The sequence below is a fragment of the Neofelis nebulosa genome, chromosome 3, assembly GCF_028018385.1.
Source record: "Neofelis nebulosa isolate mNeoNeb1 chromosome 3, mNeoNeb1.pri, whole genome shotgun sequence".
In the NCBI taxonomy this organism is placed as follows: Eukaryota; Metazoa; Chordata; class Mammalia; order Carnivora; family Felidae; genus Neofelis; species Neofelis nebulosa.
Window position 1 is genome coordinate 171,392,185 of NC_080784.1, and position 18,866 is coordinate 171,411,050.

At 37.8% G+C, this 18,866-nt stretch overlaps 1 protein-coding gene across 3 annotated transcripts in view; it reads right to left on the reverse strand.

Annotated features, from left to right (window-relative positions):
• GRXCR1 (glutaredoxin and cysteine rich domain containing 1) overlaps positions 1-18,866 on the reverse strand; it is a 316,157-nt gene that overhangs the window by 294,624 nt on the left and 2,667 nt on the right. The window lies entirely within an intron of this gene.

The window sequence follows — 18,866 nt, forward strand, 5'->3', positions numbered from 1 at the left end:
TTTAAAAAGCCAAATTGTGCATACCATTAATGAAGCAATGCAGTGATTTTAGGTTTTCATTTATGTATTTTGAGAGAAAGCGCGCAGGCACACATGCGAGTGAGTGGGGCAGGGGCAGAGAGAGGGAGAAAGAGAATCTCAAGCAGGCTCCTCGCTGTCAGCACAGAGCCTGATGCAGCACTCAAACTCATGAACCGTGAGATCATGACCTGAGCCAAAATCAAGAGTCAGACGCTCAACCAACTGAGCCATCCAGGCACCCCTTACTTTCATTTTGAAAACAATGTAGTAGTTATATTTCTTTTAAAAATGCTATTTATGAAAAAAAAATCACACACAAAATTGCTGTAAGTTTGCCTGAGGTAAAATTATATAACTAGTAAAAGAAAACAGAATCAACACCATGGATTATATTCCTGGGTGCACAGAGCTCACACAATAACTAAACAGCATGGTGCATTTTATAGCACTGTTGAACACATTCTGTGCTTAAACTTTTTTTTAATGTTCATTTTTTTTTTTGAAAGAGAAAGCGAGATGAGCAGGGGAGGGGCAGAGAGAAGGGGAGACACAGAATCTGAAGCAGGCTGCAGACTCTGAGCTGTCAGCCCAGAGTCCAAGGAGGAGCTCGAACTTGTGAACCACAAGATCATGACCTAAGCCCAAGTCAGAGGCTTAACTGACTGAGCCACCCAGGGGTCCCAAACACATTCTGTGTTTAAAGAAAGGAAATAAATACAAAATTTTCCATAGTCTTATATTTAGTCCTGATCTTATTCTATTCTCAAATCCTTTAAAAAAATTCATTGATTGCATCCCCAGAATAAAACCCACTTGATCATGGAATGTAATTCTTTTTATATATTGATGAATTCTATTGGCCAGGATTTTGTTAAAGATTTTGCATTTATATTCATGAGGAACATTGTATATGGTTTCTTTTCTTTGTATGGTCTTTGATTTTGGTGCCAGGGTAATACTAGCTTCATAATGAATTGAGAAGTGTTCCCTCTCTTCTATTTTCTAGAAGAGATGATATAAAAATTAGATTTAAATTTTTTTAAGTTTATTTATTTTGAGAGAGAGAGACAGCAAGCATGTGCAAGCAGGGGAGGGTCAGAGAGAGAAGGAGAGAGAGAGAATCCCAAGCAGGCTCCTTGCTGTTCAGCCTAGAGCCTGATGTGGGGATCAATATCAGGAACCTTGAGATCACATCCTGAGCTGAGATCAAAAGTCAGATGTTTAACCAACTGAGTCACCCAGGTACCCCAGTATTAATTCTTCTTTAAATGGTTATAATTCTCCAGTGCAACCATCTGGGCTTCCAGATTTCTTGGGGGAGGGGGGAGTTTTTCATTACAAATTCAATTAATTTAGTAAAGGACTACTCAAATTATTTCATATTGGATGAATGTAGTGGTTTGCGTTTTTTGAGAAACTGGTCCATTTCATCTAAGTCATGAAATTTATGTGTGTACAATTGTTTATAGTATTCTCTTATTATCATATTGATGACTGCTTGGCTTGTAATGATATCCTCTGTTTCCTTCCTGATATAGGCTATTTGTGTCCTCTTTTTAATTTTAATAGTCTTGGTAGAGAGTTATCAATTTTATTGATCTTTCAACGCTCAAGCTCTTTGTTTCATTGATTTTCTTGTCTATCTTCAATTTCATTGATCTCTGCTCTTATATAATTTCTTTCTTTCTGTTTGATTTGGGTTTATTTTGCTCTTCTTTTTCTAGGTTCTTTAGGTAGGAGCTTAGATTACTAAGATTCTTCATCATTTCCAACATGTGTGATCAGCACTATACATCTCCCTCTAAGTGCTCCAGCTAAGCCCCACAAGTTTTCATATGTTGCATTCAGTTCAACGTACTTCTTTCATTTTCTTTGAGATTTCCTTTATGATTATTTAGAAGTGTGTTTAATTAGCATGTGTTGTTTAGTTTCCAAGTGTGTTTTTTTAATTAATATTTTTATTTTTTTTCATTTTTTTAATATGAAATTTATTGTCAAATTGGTTTCCATACAACACCCAGTGCTCACCCCAACAGGTGCCCTCCTCAATACCCATCTCCCACCCCCTCCTCCCTCCCACCCCCCATCAGATTGTTCTCAGTTTTTAAGAGTCTCTTATGGTTTGGCTCCCTCCCTTTTTTTTTCCTTCCCCTCCCCCATGGTCTTCTGTTAAGTTTCTCAGGATCCACATAAGAGTGAAAATATATCGTATCTGTGTTTCTCTGTATGACTTATTTCACTTTGCATAACACTCTCCAGTTCCATCCACATTGCTACAAAAGGCCATATTTCATTCTTTCTCATTGCCACATAGTATTCCATTGTGTATATAAACCACAATTCCTTTATCCATTTATCAGTTGATGGACACTTAGGCTCTTTCCAAAAGCCAAAGTAATACTGAAGAAGAAGACCAAAGCAGGAGGCATCACAATCCAAGACTTTAGCCTCTACTACAAAGCTGTAATCATCAAGATAGCATGGTATTGGCACAAAAAACGGACACATAGACCAATGGAATAGAATAGAAACCCCAGAATTAGACCCACAAAAGTATGGCCAACTAATCTTTGACAAAGCAGGAAAGAATATCCAACGGAAAAAGTCTCTTTAACAAATGGTGGTGGGAGGACTGGACAGCAACATGCAGAAGGATGAAACTAGACCACTTTCTTACACCATTCACAAAAATAAACTCAAAATGGATAAAGGACCTGAATGTGAGACAGGAAATGATCAAAACCCTAGAGGAGAAAGCAAGGAAAAACCTCTCCGACCTCAAACCTTCCTTCAAAAATAAACAATAACTGGGAAGTCACACTATCCCACTTCATTCTGTACAGCTTCTTGTTTTTCACATATTTGTATGAACACACTTGCCTTAGAATAGAATTTTTCTCCAGAGAGCTCAAGTTATTCAAAGGTAAAGTGAAAGTAAATCCTCTGTATGGGCTGTTTGTTGGCATATCTTTAACATTATTTTAAAAACAGAATTCCTTTTTTAACTATAACTTTATCTCTCCTATGCTGGTGTTCATCATCTTGCATCATTCTTAAGATGATATAATATTCATTTCCCAATTAAATTAACTTGTCCAGATAAAAACTGGTTTGGGTTCCCGTATGTCAGATTATCAGAATATCCAAAATCTCCCTACGGACCACTCTCTCCTAACTGGTCCAAGAATCCACGAAAGTGACTCAGCCCAAAGAGGCCAGTCCTACCTCAGTGATAGACACTGTCAGTTGCTATACCAGCAGCTCTTCTTCCTTCTAACAGACCTTGATTTCATTAGTTGTCTTCATGTAGCTATCCCCTTTGGGGAAGCCATCTCTCTCCCCAGCAGGTGACTCCTGATTGACTGGAGCCAATCGCAGTTGTTTTATCCCTCTTGGGAGACGTTTGGTTTGGCATGGCATGTGACCCAATGAGACATGGGGAGAAATCTGCCTAGGGACTTGGGGGAAATGTTTTCCTTTCCGTAAAAACAGACCCAAGAAAGATTTCTTCTCCCATTCCTCTAATTTGAAAGTACATGATATCTCACACTGCTGCAGTCATCAAACGACTGTGAGGCAACCTGCTGTCATGAGGAGAATGGAAGAATAGAAAAATGGAAAGGGCCTGGGCTTCTGATGACTTTTTTGAGCTACTGAATTAACGAACTCTTAGAGGAATCCTACCTAACAGAATTCTGATTATATGAGAGAATCAATTAAGGAATATATTCAGTTAAAAGTAATAGAAATCTGAATTTATAGGGGTTTAAGCAAATATATTTTATTTTTCTCTTTCAACATGAAGTCCAGAGGTTGGTACAGAGGGGGCTTGGAAGATGGCCGCCATAGAGTAACGTAGAAGGGGCCTATGTTAAACGTATTTAGATATATAGAAATTAAAATATGGGCTTGTAATATGAAAGCAATGTGAGGGATTGTAAATTAGCCAGACCACAAAGTGTGGTCTAGAATGATGACTTGGTCCATGGTTAAGGTTGAGTTTACTTCAGTTTATAAACAGCAAAAAAAGCAATGCAAAAGATACACATGAGACCAAAGGAACAAGTGAGTCAAATTGCTCCCAGTTGTGACTCAATTTCTCACAGAAGTGCACCCAAAGCTATCTAGACTTGAACAGAGAAGGAACCCATCACTTTGGAGGAGGCCAGAATTGTGAGATTCCTGCCTCTTACACTGTTAAGCCAAGGAGAGGTATCTCAGGCATCAAGGATCTACTCTGTCATGCTAAAAAAAAAACGTTCTACTAAGAACAAAATCTTGCTAGACCTAATTCTGTGACCATTCCATGACTTACAGGGGATTTTAAAACTCTACGGATAAAAGATAAAACTAGACTCAAAGAAACAGATATAAAACAAAAAGACAGGCACAAAAACACTAGGTCCTGGAGCTAGACTTCCGAGTTGAGGAGGCTAAAAACCCAAGTCATCGGTGTGCTAGGTTGTACTATGCGATATCAGAGAATATCCTCCAATGGGTGTGAAGGCTTCAACATTGAGGAGAGAAAAGTGGCATGTGATGGGCATTTTAAATCTATTAAGCTTAGTTACTCAACACTTTTCCCACATTTAAATAAAAGGAAGCACTATGCAAAGAAGTAAGTGAAGCTCCTCGCAGAGTTAATGAACCAAATGCTCCAAGGAGCTGAGCTACAAGTGTAGGAACCTCTCAGCGGCAACTGCTGCCATAAAATGCACACATTCAATACCACAGGAGGTAAGCTGCAGAGGGTTTTAAAACAGCTGAACGTATGTTTAATAGGGTTTGAGAGCAAAAGAACAGAGATAGCTTCAAGTGCCGTTAACAGTAATGGGGCAATAAAAAAAAAAGTTGGAATTAGAAATAGTATGGAGTCATTGGGTGCAGGATAGCAGTTTTCAAAGGGTAATCTGGACCAGCAGCATCCATGGCACCAAGCAAGCTAGCACCCCAGTGCCGGGCTCCATGCCAGAACTACTGAATCTGAACCTCTGGGGTAGGAGGCTGGCCATCCAGCAAATGCTCTCATAAGGCCGCCAGGAGCTCTAATGCACGCTCAGGTCTGAGAACGACTGGTGTGGTGACAAGAAAGCCCAGCCACCAGAAAGTGGGGTGAGGTGACCAAGAGCACCAGCTCCCAACCCACAGCCTCTGGATCTGCATCTCAAATCTTTACTTCTCGTGGTGTGAAATTGGGAAAGCACGTAAATCCTCTCAGCCTATTTATAAGTGTACGTATCTTAGAGGTGTACCATAGGGATTACCAATAACATTCACGAAACCTGCAAAATAAACAATATTAGCTATCTTTCACCATTAGCGTCATCATAGCAGGGTCTGAAGGCATGACTATTATTTCTCTGGGTATGAAGGCACCAAGTACTCAATGTTCAATGTGTTTTATAAAATAAAAAAAGAAGGTGGGTACAATTTTATAGCAAGATTTGCATATGAATAGTTGAATTAATAATAACTTCTGGGACTCAACATACTTGACACTGTTTTACATGCTTTACATATTTTAATTCATCTAATCCTATTTAATTCTTACAATAACTCTACTTTCGCCCCCACTTTACAGATGAGGAAACTGAGCTAAAAGAGGTTAAGTACAGGACGAAAAGTTCCAAAGCTAGAAAGTGGTAGAGTCAGGATTTATTTACAGATAATCTGCCTCAGAGTCTATGTGCTTAATCATTATGCTACACTGCTTCTCACAGTTAAAAATAGACTTTGATGTTTAAGGCAGAAGTTTCATTCAGTTGTCTAGAAAATACACTTACATGGAATATCCCATTCTCTGAGGGATCAGAAAAACAAAACATTCTGTCCTTATTTTTGCTACCTGCTCTATAAGCATTTCCTCTGTGTGCATTAAATGTACCCAACTGATTCCATGGGCAAGCTGGAAGCCTGAGAAGTGGGATGGCTCTTCCCTCTAAAATGGCAGGAAGAATCAGAGGCAGGAAGAGCTAGCGAGAAATGTACAGTGGGAAAATTCATTGAGCTCTCCAGCTTCTAATTTTCTCAGTGCAAGGGCATTCCAGGATAACAGAACAAACTATTACCCTCTGGCAGCAACAGTATCTCTGCTGTGTCTAAGTCAGAAGCTCAGACAGTTGCATGTACTGAGGAAATAAGAACAGAGCTCAAGGGGAACAGGCTGATTGCTCCAAGATGCGCTGTCTATGCCTGAGCAAGGTGCCTAGATGCCTGTGTCTTGGTGGAAGGAGGCAGGTTCCTGGACCTTGCTTGGTAGATTTTACTGGGTGTTCGTCGGGGCTTTCAAAATTTCTCAGGGTTCTAGACAAGACAGATCAGACTCCAAAGCTGCAACAAAACCAGGCAGTCTTTTGGACAGAAAGCTGCAAGGCAGATCAATTTTATCCTTAACTCGTTCAATCTCTGGCTTTTGAATGCCTGCCAAATCCTTGAGGCTTCTTCAAGGTAACCAATCCAAATAATTCACTCATTGTTTCAACGCTCTCAACTGTCAGTAGTTCCAAGACACCCTGTGTTGTGATAAGAAAAAACAAAAGCAAAAACAAAAGTCTCCCTATTTATTTCCCAATGCCAGAAAACAATCTAAAATGAAATTGAGAGAATGTGAGATTAGCTTTTCCTCTTCCTATTTAGAATGAAATATTTATTGGAGCAGGTTTTTGGCAGAATGGAAATTTCAGTAAGCATGGAACTCTTTTGATTACCTCTCATTGAAAGTGGTATCTCATTTCTCACACGCACATTCCCTGAACATGTTATCTCACGTGTTATAGAAACAGACATTGAAATACCCATGTTTTACCCTATAAATTTCCCACTAACCTGTAAAGAAAAACCAGAAGCAACAAGATATCTTATAGGTCAGAGTAAAATCTTCCCTTTCACCATGACTGTTCATTATGCTGAGTTTTTCTATAATGAGAACATTTCCTCTAGCTTTATATTTAATTTGTCTACAAAGAGTTGCTAAATGAGAAGGAATTCTGAGCTTTTACTAGATGTGTAATAATATTAACATATTAGTTTTTCGGTGTGATTGTAGTACTTTTTAAGTTCAGTGAGTTTGATCTCATGTAGGAACTAAGCTTCCCATATAACAGAAGAGGAGGGGTACGTAAGGTCTACAGAACAAATTGGCTCAGTGTCTTTTGTAAGAAAGGTGTTCAGAAAACTACTCAGCAGGGAAAGCTTTCGGAAATGTCACAGAGTGAGAAAAGTACATCAAATATCCTTTTATTTTCCATTTCATATACTCCCTTTCAAAAAACTCCCAAATGTTCCTGTCATTTTTACGGATTTTTTACAATTTTACATTTTACAATTCCCAGTTGTGTCCTGGGAATTGAAGAGATGGGAGGAGTGATGGGAATTGTGGGCTCTCCCTCCCACCCCTCAATACTCCACTGAGGCAGTGTGAACAGACCCAGGGCAGAGATGTAAGGGGTGGGTACCAGTGGCACAGCGGAGAATGGACAAGCAAAGAGCATATCTGGGAAAAATGAAAAAGAAACAAAACTTCCTTTCCAAATATGGAGAGTAGAATTAAACTGTACAATGTATTAAAAAATGTTTTAAAAATGTAAAACCGGTCTCCTGCACAGATACTGCTAATTACAAGAGGACAAATAGTGACAGCCTGGTAGTTACAACCTTAACCAGGTGATCAAGATTAACATCGATAGCACTGAAGCATCCACATCGTGTGCCTCCTGATAGGGTGCACTGAGAAGAACACAGCCTCACTTCCTCAGTAATCGTGCCCAAACCACAAGGAGATATCAAACAAACCCAGACTGAAAGAGATAGCACAGAACAACTGTCCTGCACTCTCCAGAAGTGTCAAGGTGATGAAATACAAAGAAAGACTGAAGAACTGGTCCAGATTACAGAAGACAGAAGGAACATGACAACTGAATGCAACACACTTTCTGGAGAACATTGTTGGAACAGATGTCAAAATCTGAGTAAGGTCTGGGGATTAGAGACAAGTATCATTTTAACATTAAATTCCTGATTTTAATCATTGTGTTGTGGCTATGTAAAAGAATGCACTTACTTGAGGAAACCACACATTGAATTACTTAGGAGTAAGGGGTATCATGTCAGGAAATTACTCTCAAACTTTTCAGAAAAACAACAGAGAAGGATAAAGCAAAAATAGTAAAATATTCTTTGTTACATTTAGCAACTTTCTGTAAATCTGAAACATGTCAAAATTCTGTTGAAAATTTGTAACATAAAACATTAAGATAAATATGCTTCCATAGTCTAATGGGAAAGGAAAAAAGGTAGCTGAATCCATTCACAGGGAATCTCTTTGAAGGAATACTGTAGTTTCTAGACTTGCTTACCTGTCTCACTACCCCTTCTTCCTTTCTCCCCCAAATGCTTTTTTTTAATGTTTATTTATTTTTGAAAGAGAGAGACAGAGCACAAGTGGGTGAGGGACAGAGAGAGAGGAAGACACAGAATCTGAAGCAGGCTCCAGGCTCCGAGCTGTCAGCACAGAGCCTGATGCAGGGCTCGAATTCACAAACCATGAGATCATGACCTGAGCCAAAGTCGGACACTTAACCGACTGAGCCACCCAGGCGCCCCTCTCCCCCAAATGTTTAAACCTTCAGTGCTAACTTCCATTTCTACTTAAGAAAATCCCCATTCTCCTGAAACCAGTGGAATACAGTGGACTCGATCGCCTACTTTCCAAATACTGAATAACTCGGTCTAGAATGAAATAAACAGTGAGGACTGTAGATGGATGAATAGTGGTACTTTAAGGACCTGCCTGATAGGACATCCTTCCATCAGTGTGAGACAACAACATGCCTCCTCATTCTCCCTGATCAATTAAAAAATAAAAATTGTACTGAACTTGTACATCTCTGTTTCTACCACACACACCCCCTGAGAGTGATTTTCTGAGACCATACAGAATAGGTTCATACTAAAGAAGAGAGAGTTCCCTAAACATTGAATAATCTTCACACAGTCCCTCTTTCAGTAAGAAGACAGCACTTGTCATTATAAATGTACATTCCAACTTCTACTCTCATATTCAGCCTCCACTTTCTAAAACACAGGGAAGAGCCTATTGGTGAGGAAGAAAAATCCATCATTTCAAACAACAGTTATCTGTCCTTGCTTGCCAAATTATAGCTACCAGAAGACCCAGAAGAAACTCTGGAATTATAGATTTTCTATACCTTAGTCTGGATAAATACTCCAGGTTGTGTGTTCTCATAGGGGTCAGTAGGAGAGCATATCACCAACTGCAGGGGATTTGTAGGGGGAATAGATATGGACTGAGGGTTTAGAACTGCCAATCTCCAACTTACCTCTGGGATCTTTCTTCGATGTTTCCTCTTCTACGAATCCATTCCTCATCCTAACATCTACTCTCCATTCTCCTCTCGTGACACCTCTCCATTTCTCCCTTTGTTTCCATTCCAATTGCCACCACCCTAGTTCAGGGTCCCTTGACTATAAGCTTAGACCTTAAAACTAAAAGGAGCCAATTATAAAAAGTCTTGGAAGATAAATAAAACTCAATCCAATGTCATGAAAAGAACTATACATATTACTAGCAGGAAAAAATTTGAAAATAATTTGAAGTAAAATAATACAGTAATAGATTAGCTGAAGCCAATCAAATGGATCAAATATAACTTCTGCATGTGAGGAGAAATGTGAGGTAATGGGGACTTGAATCTTGAGGACTGAGGCCCATTGACAGCCAAAGATCTAAAACAAATTTCAAGGGTATCCGTAGTTCCAGAGCTCAGATGTCTCAGTTGATATCTCTGGTTAATATTCAGCCTCAGGTAATTTAAAGTGTAACCTCCAGAAGTACTTGGAATGCTAACCGTAAAATTGTTTGGATGGCATAATTGTTTCCAAGAGAATTAGTAGCTTTAAACTTGGAGAATTAAGTCTATATATGACTAAGTACATCAAACCTATAAGTACTAATATCTTTTAGTAAAGTTTAGAAATAATAATCCAGAGAATTGGACCTACTACAAAAATATGTCATGTTATGATTCCAAATTAAATTGATGGGACAGGAAAATTGATTTATACCAAAGATTTTATGCTGAAATCCATCAGTTATTTGAAAATTTGAGAAAGCCTAAGACTTATTTTCATAAGTTAAATTTATCTTATTATAATGGTTACTTAAACACTTGAAAGCCTACAGATGACTGAAGGACTTAAAAAGAAAACAAAATTCAACTTCATAAGTGTAGTTTAAAATGCTTAAAGTCATTTTAGTTTATGAATGGAATCAAACATTAATCAACCATGTCCTCAAAAGTAATTCTTAAAATCTGCTAGATTTTTAAATAGAATAAAATGATCAAGTTGAATTTTATTTTTTTAAGTTTATCTATTTTGAGAGGGAAGGAGAGAGAGAGAGAGAGAGAGAGAGAGCAAGGGAGGGGCCAAAAGAGAGGGAGACAGAGAGTCCCAAGCTGACTCCACACTGTCAGCACAGAGCCGGACGTGGGGCTCAAACCCACAAACCGTAGATCATGACATGAGCTGAAATCAAGAGTAGGATGTTTAACCGACTGAGCCACCAAGTGCCCCGATCAAGTTGAATTTTAAAGCTTAAAAAAGAACTCTATTTTTTAACATATGTATTTAGTACATTAAATACTAATTTTTAGAAAATAAAGTTTGCTTCAGATAGTCCTTTCAGGATCCAAAAGCCATTGTCAAGAACACAGAAAACCCCCATGGACAACAGGGCCCCAATAGCTTCCTAGCAAGGTCTGGGCCTTTTCCCACAAAGTACAATCTGTGTACAGCTGACAGACTTATGTTCCCCAAATGCCATTATATATTGTCTCTCTTCACACCTCGAATTCTCTGATCTTTCTGTTTTCTGATGTGAACAGAAGGGGGAAAAGCTGAAATAGAAGATCTTTCTGTGTTTCTACGTCATCCATTGCCCCATCTCTTTTTCATCTCTCAGATCCTATTTGTTTTTAACCAGGAAGTCACCTTAACAACTAAGTTACTACCTCATTAAATTAATTTCCCTCTCTATTTTCAACTGTCCTCAATTCAATATTATTTTCAATTAGCATTTAATAAATTTGGGGCTAAGCCTCAGCAGTTACAAACCTGTTTAATCAAGCCTGTTTCTAAAAAGAAGTAAAATCTTTTTTTTCTTATACATATTTAAAACACTATTTGACCAAATCATAGTTCCACTACAATGTCCATGAAGAACTCCAAAATTTTAATAATGCAACCTTGAGAATGATTTCTGAGATTTAACTGAAAGTATAGCAGAGAATGTAGGTTGCCTACTCTCAAATCCACTCTCTTCTTCCTCAGAACCTCATGTTTTATCCAGGTACATTGCCAGATGAATAAAAAACTAAATTTACCAGCCTCCTTTTCAGCTGTGGCCATGTGACTGAGTTCTAGCCAGTAAGATACGAGCATAACTTTTAGGTAAGATTTCAGTAACAGATGCTTAAAGCATGCTGGGATCCCTTTTTATCCTTATTCCTTTCCCCATCTTCAATGTGGATGTTCTGGCTGGTGCAACAGAAGCCAGACAGGACCCAGAGGTGACCTTGATGATGGAAACCACTTGTAAACATGGCAGAGCAGAAAGGGGAGACCCTGGACCTCTGATGACAGTATAGAGCCTATCTTCAGACTTCTTTTATATGACAAAGAAACAAACTTCAACTTCGTAAAAACCACTGTTATTTTGGGGTTTTCATAATATTATGGGCAACTGAATCTTATTCTAAGTGACACATACAGGCATATTTTTTAACATCTTTTTTTAAAAAAATTAATGTTTATTTATTTTAGGGGGGCTAGGGGCAGAGAGAGAGAGAAAAGGAGACACAGAACTTAAGCAGGCTCCAGGCTCTGAGCTGTCAGCACAGAGCCCGATGCAGGGATCGAACCCACGAACCGTGAGATCATAACCTGAGCTGAAGTCCGGCGCTTAACCGACTGAGCCACCCAGGCACCCCTGGCATCTTAATAAATACTACTAATGAGTATTCCTCCCAACAAGTCTCTGAAAATCAATAAATAGAATCCTGCATTAAAATTATATATCCAACATTTGTGCTATTTGTCATACAAGTGATAAATTAAGTAAACTTGTGTTATTTGACTATACAAAAAAAGAAGGCATTAGGAATATGCCTCTGATACCTAAAATCATTTAATTTTCTGTCACCCGGAGTAGAAAGAGATGTTGGGTTAATTAAATGGTAATAATTTATTAACTAACAAATTTATTAACTAAAATTTGTCTATTACATTGTAATAAATTACCTCATGTATTTCTCACAATATTCCTATAAAATCGACATTATAATTATTTTCCATTTTACAGATGAGGAAACTGAGGCAGAGAGAAATTAGGTAACCTGGTAAGAGATAGAATGTGAATATGAATCTAGCTGTTTGATTGCAAAGCCTCCATGTAACCCACTAAGCAAATCTGAAGTTCAGAAAGGTTTTTAATGGCATTCCCCAAATCAAGCCACTAGAAAGGGACAGAACTGAGATGCAAACCAGGTCTTTTGAGTCCAGTGATTTTCATTACATCAGTGTTGATACCAATGAGGTTTTTAGATTAATCATACATTTTCTCTGGGCTACTGAAATGTATAGTAGCTTTAAAAGATAAATGAAACACTTCCATTAATTAAGCATATGCTCAAATATAACATACGTAACATTTCAAAGCAAGTAGCAAAGGCAATCTCCCCTCTTTGAATGTCATAAATTGATTCAATAGGAAATCGACTCAACATCTAAAAAGTTCAAATACAGCCATTATCTATGTCTATAGTTATATCTATACTATACAGAGAAAATTATCTATATTTTTCAGATTAACATGTCCTTTATTCTCCATAGTCCCATAAGTATTACTAAAAATTCCTCATGTTATGTTCAAGTTCAATTTTTTCAAAAACTACCTATTCCATGTGTTTGGGTAGCTCAGTGAGTTAAGCATCCGACTCTTGATTCCAGCTCAGGTCATGACCTTTGGATTTGTGAGTTCAAGCCCACATCAGCCTCCACACTGTGAGCGTGGAGCCTGCTTGGGATTCTCTCCCCCACTCTCTTCTCCTTCCCCACTCATGTTCTCTCAATCTCTCGCTCTCCCTCCCTTTCAAATAAACTTAAGAAAATAAATAAAATAAATAAAAATAAAAATCACCTTTTTCTCTGCTAATTGAACAGATCTTTGTCCTTTCCAACTTGGAGTCTCTGCTTCTAATTCATGCTCCTCATTCTGTTATCACAAGGATCTTTTTAAAGCCCAATTTTATTCTGTGTCCAGACCCCACACTGCCTCTCATTTCATTCTGTGCATACAGTCCATCACTTTTGCTGGTTTGCATGGTCCTCCCTAATTTGGTTCCTGTGCATTTATTCAAATTTATCTCTCAGTATTTCCCAAACTATGGGTTTCCCTTTGCCTCCTGCACTTTGTAGATCAAGAACAAGTCAGAAGCCAACAGGAGCCGGAAGGAGGTATAAGATGAAGCCAGTGGGCACTGGAAACTGAGGGGTGATGCAGGCCACAGATTGCAGCTGCCTCAGTTAGACAGTATATGACTTCTGAAAGCATGAGCATCAAGCGGGAGTCAGAATAGCATGGATGCAGGAATAGGAGGAAAGAGGTTCCAATTTAACAGGCTGAGGTCGGTTTTAAGAGTACAAACCAAATGGGAAAAAAAAATAGACAAGAGAAAAAGGCAGGGAAGAGGGGCCCACATTTAAAGTCTGGCATAGGGAAGCCCATCTATACAAAAGTCCAAGCGTCTGCTCTCCTACTTAGCACTTGCTCACTGTGCTCTCACCTCCAGTGTCTCTAGCTCCACAAACCTTGAACCTGCAGTCACTTCACTTCCTTTACATCCTTTCTTTATAGTGTTCCCCTACCTTCTTTTCTTTGGGGGATGACTAAAATGTAACCCTGGATTGATTCTCTTTCTCCATTTGGTAGATTTCCTTAGAGTTCAAAGTTGCCAAGAAACTACGGTGATAAATAATTCCTCTTTCCAGCAGATGTTGTTTCCGATTTTTTAGGGTCAGAGGGAGGAAAAAAACATTGTTATTCTCCAATAAATCTGCTAAACACTGCAGTGAATTATGAACCCGAGCAGAGGCTACATCATCCAAGAGGCCAAAACACAACTGGCAAATATTTCATAGTTGAAAGTTATGGCTTATTTCAGTTAATCAGGAAATCATTTTTTAAGCCTGGCATTCTTTCTAAATTAAAAGTCATGGAGTTACAAAACTGTATTTATAATTATATTTATCTCATTTACTGTTATACTCAATTGTTCAAAAAAAGTTCTGAGATTTTCATCTCTTTCAATAGTTTTTTCCTCAGTATTGTCATCTTTCCTCCCTGAAAGAGCACCTAATTGACATGGCAAGAAAAAAAAGAGATTTTCTTGGGTGTTTCTTTTTATTTCCAATATTGGCTTTCTGGGCAACATCAAGGAAATAGATTATAATAAAAGTTCTTGCTTTTAGTGGTTATCCTTTCCATATAACAAATACCACACTTTTTTCAAGATAAAAGCCATCACATCCAGTAGAAACAAACTGTTAGTATATCTTTTTTAGATCTATAACAAAGCCACATATAAACAAATTTGAAGAGTTCTAGATACAATGTGAAAACCCAGAAATGCTTTGTAATACACTCAATATATACAGGTGTAGACTACATTTCCTTAGAGTATGATATATATTTATATTTGTTTACATAATTATTTGACTAATGTCGTAAGTTCTATAAGGGCCTGAAACTTATTTGTTTTAGCTGACTACTCAATCTCCAATACTCAGCTCAGTATCTAGAACATGGTGGGCACTCAATAAAGTGGAGAAAAAGCATCTTTAGTTATACATAACAACCACACCAAGGGACAGAAGGAAACTTTTGAAAGTAATAGATATGTTATCTTGAACGCAGTGATGGCTTCACAGGTGCATATATGTCCAACCTTGTCAAGTTCTACACTTTAAACATATGAAGCTTATGTCAATTATACCTCAATAAAGCTGCTTTTTTAAAATGTCAAAATCTATAACATGATATGCTAAATGTATTACCCATGAAGTTCATGGGGTATTTTACAACAGCATTTTACAAAGGATCAGCATTACTAGAATGTAATGGGGTTGGGGGGAAGCATTAACAGTATTAATTTTCAATTCCTGGCTTTGATAGGAAAGAGACTTTTGAAGTAAAAATCTTACCATTTAATTAGTCTCTTACCAGTTTCAAATAAGAAGTATGAATTTAAGTTCTCAACACTAGGATTGTTTTTAATTAGTTTCTTACCAGTTTCAAATAAGAAATATGAATTTAAGTTCTCAACAGGATTGTTTCCCCTTGAATGTTCATTTACTTTTTCAGTAAAATATTCGGAAAATTATTTTCCAAAATGATTGTATGTGAACTTAATGCTATTTTAAATATATTGGATGATAGTTTTTAAATTTTCTTATTTTTTTTTTTAGTTTTTAAAATTTCTATTAAAAGTTCTTTCTTATAATACCAAGCCACATTTTAAAACTCTAGTTTCATTTAAACATGAGTAGAGTATTTTCAATTATAGTCAAGAAAAAATCATTGTACTTTTTGTTGGGAATTCCCAGTATATGAAGAAGATAATAATGTTTAAAGACATTATAATAAAGACGTTATAATTCTGAATTAAAAACTTGCCAAGGTGTTTGAAAAGAGAATGATGATACAGTCATGAGAAATGAATCACAGGCATGAGAGAAAAGTATTGATCTTATCATTATGAGTAAGAGTAAGTGCCTGAATTATTCAATGACAACAGAGTTAGAGCTTTTAGTTGAAACTGGTTCGTTTTTAAAATTTCATCACTGAATTTTGACAAAAGCCAATATGGTATTCACAAGATTTTTTCAATACCAAGTACTTCACAATAAATATGCTCTAAATTATTTCATGTAAATGACTCTGACAAAGTAATATATTCCAGTATATATGTTTATGAAGGGCACAACCTCTTGTATCTTTAAATAGCATGCTACCCATTCTTCTACCTATTTCCAGTTTCGAATCTTAAGGAACCAGATCAATCACAGTGCACACAATTTTAAGCTCATCCATTCATTCTACAAATATGTATTGATACTGTGCTATATGACAGACACAAATTGGAATGAGAGAAACGTAGCAAGACCTAGTTCTCCTAAACAGGTAAGCAAATAAGAAAACTTCAGATAGAGATAAGTGTTATGAGAAAGACAGAATAAGGCAACGTGGTGGGGGCTGGCACTGGGGGGGAAGTGGGGAAATCTAAGCTGGGTGGGCTGGAATCATCTGACTCCAATGACTGAATGAGGAAGCAGAAGGAGAGGAGTCTGAGAGGCAGGCAAGGAGAAAATCATAAAGGGTCTGAGTTTCATTCCAAGTGTTCTGGCAAGCCACTGAAGAGTCTTAAGAAATAACATAAACTGATTTGTGCTTTAAAATAATAACCATGGCTTCTAGAAGATGAATGCGTGACAAAAATAAAAGCAGACAGATGAGTAAGGAGGCTTTTACAGGAGAGAGATCATGGTGACTTGTACAAGAGTGGCAAAGATGAAAAGAAGTGGGTAGAATTAAGATATATTTTAGAAACAGAGCCTAAAGAATGTGCTGGTTTGTTGGAGGGGTATGCATGTTAAGGGATGGTGACACAAAGAGAGCAATCAAGATGGGAAGACTTTGGGAACGTGCCTTACAAATCTAACAATATATTATCTTAACCTTATACTATCTGTTGAATCAATATAATAGCAACTATATACCAAAGGTAACAAGCATCTTTCCTTGAAATAAGCAGGCAGATTTGCAATCTGATAGAATTTTGTCATAACTCAATTTTAAACTAAAAGATAATTGTAATTATCTACAATTTAAGATTAATTTACCCAATTATCTTATGCACCTGCAAAAGAATATAGAATTTGGTGGCCAGCACTATTCAGTGTCTGTATTTTATAGGAGTGTGGAAATCAACTTTCCACACCTCAGTCCTAATCAGATGCAGGGTTCTCAGGCATGTCTCTACCTTTGGGCCACAAGTTCACAAAACACATCAGCCTTTATTATAAATCAGTATATTAGTGAGCACCTATATGACTATGAGTTCCTCCCAAAGGAGACCAAATTCTTAACCCTTGGTGGCCCCAAACAACAAAAGACCCAGGCAACATCAGGTAAGTGAAAACCCACTAAGGTAGGAATATCCTCTGACATCTCTTTTTGACTTTCTGGCCTTGATAATTTTTGGCTGACAACTTTGGAGATATTTTTTTTAACATCTTTATTAAGTTATCATTCATATAACACACAATTCATCCATTTAAGGTGTACAGATTCCCGAGGAGAAGCTTTGTTGTAGTCAAATTGATCTCTCTGTTCCTCCCAAGGATATATGCTTTTCTATCATTCCAGTTACCTTAAACATTCACTAAACAATCATTATTGAGTATTTACTGTATGTCAAGCATCCCTACCTGAAATGATGTCTCCCTCCATTTCTACATCCTTAACTCTGACTTTAAGACCTAGTTTAATCATGTTGATCACCTCAGCTCTTGGACTCTCCTCTCGATGTCTATAGTCTATTGGACTTTAAGTGTCAGCCATTTTGTCATATTGCTGGGTTAGCTTTCACATGTGCATTATGTGTCTTTGTCACCTAGCACTCTGGCTTGGTGCCTCACACATTTTATGCATTCGATACATATCTTGTGGAGGATGATAAAACCTGGTCCTTAGAGAAGCTGTCCTTGAAGAACCCTCTCCCTCCTAAATCCACCAGTAGCATGGTCATAGAACCTGAAAGTTTTAAAATGATCTTGCTGACATCTGAATTGTACCACAGATTCTGTGACAAGGTCATGTTGCCGGAATCAGAGTTCCCTGCCAGAGGCTGGCACGTTGTACTTCACACAACAATGGAAGGTGAGAATATCTGAGAGGGCTTTTAAATCAAGCAGATGCAGGGGCACCTGGGTGGCTCAGTCGGTTAAGCGTCCGACTTCGCTCACGTCACGATCTTGCGGTGCATGAGTTCGAGCCCCGCGTCGGGCTCTGTGCTGACAGCTCAGAGCCTGGAGCCTGTTTCAGATTCTGTGTCTCCCTCTCTCTCTGACCCTCCCCCGTTCATGCTCTGTCTCTCTCTCTTTCTCAAAAATAAATAAACATTAAAAAAAAAATTGAAATCAAGCAGATGCAGATTAGTTCAATATTCTACTTCAGTCAGGTTTCTGCCCCAATACGAATGTGTGTGGTTTCTAGCCATCAGGAATGAGTGGTTTTTCAGAAATGAGTTGATTGGCATACTATCACCATTATGGATAGTGATAGAATGATCTGGGAAAAGGACACACAGTAAGCTAGACTGTACCATGCAATGATCGTCTCTGTATGAAAGACAGTGGTCATTTCCTATATGAATCGCATATGTTGTCAACTTTCCTGATGGGTTGGTAATGGGACACACACACGCACAGAACCATATAAAACAGATTTCTCTAGAAAATACAGGTAATCTCTGAAACTCCCTTCAGTTAAGCAGAATTGAACTTCACTTGAGGGCTCGTTAGGAATTACAAAGGTGATTGCTCATAAATCAGAAACCGTCATGCTGCTGTGCACTGATTTTGAATAAAAACTGGCTCTGGCTTTTTATAAAACTATACCTAAAATGTTAATCATAAAAGCACAGCATTTTCTCTGGTTTCTGTTCACTAACTTTTAAAGCCGATGTTTTGTTTTGTTTTATTTTTAC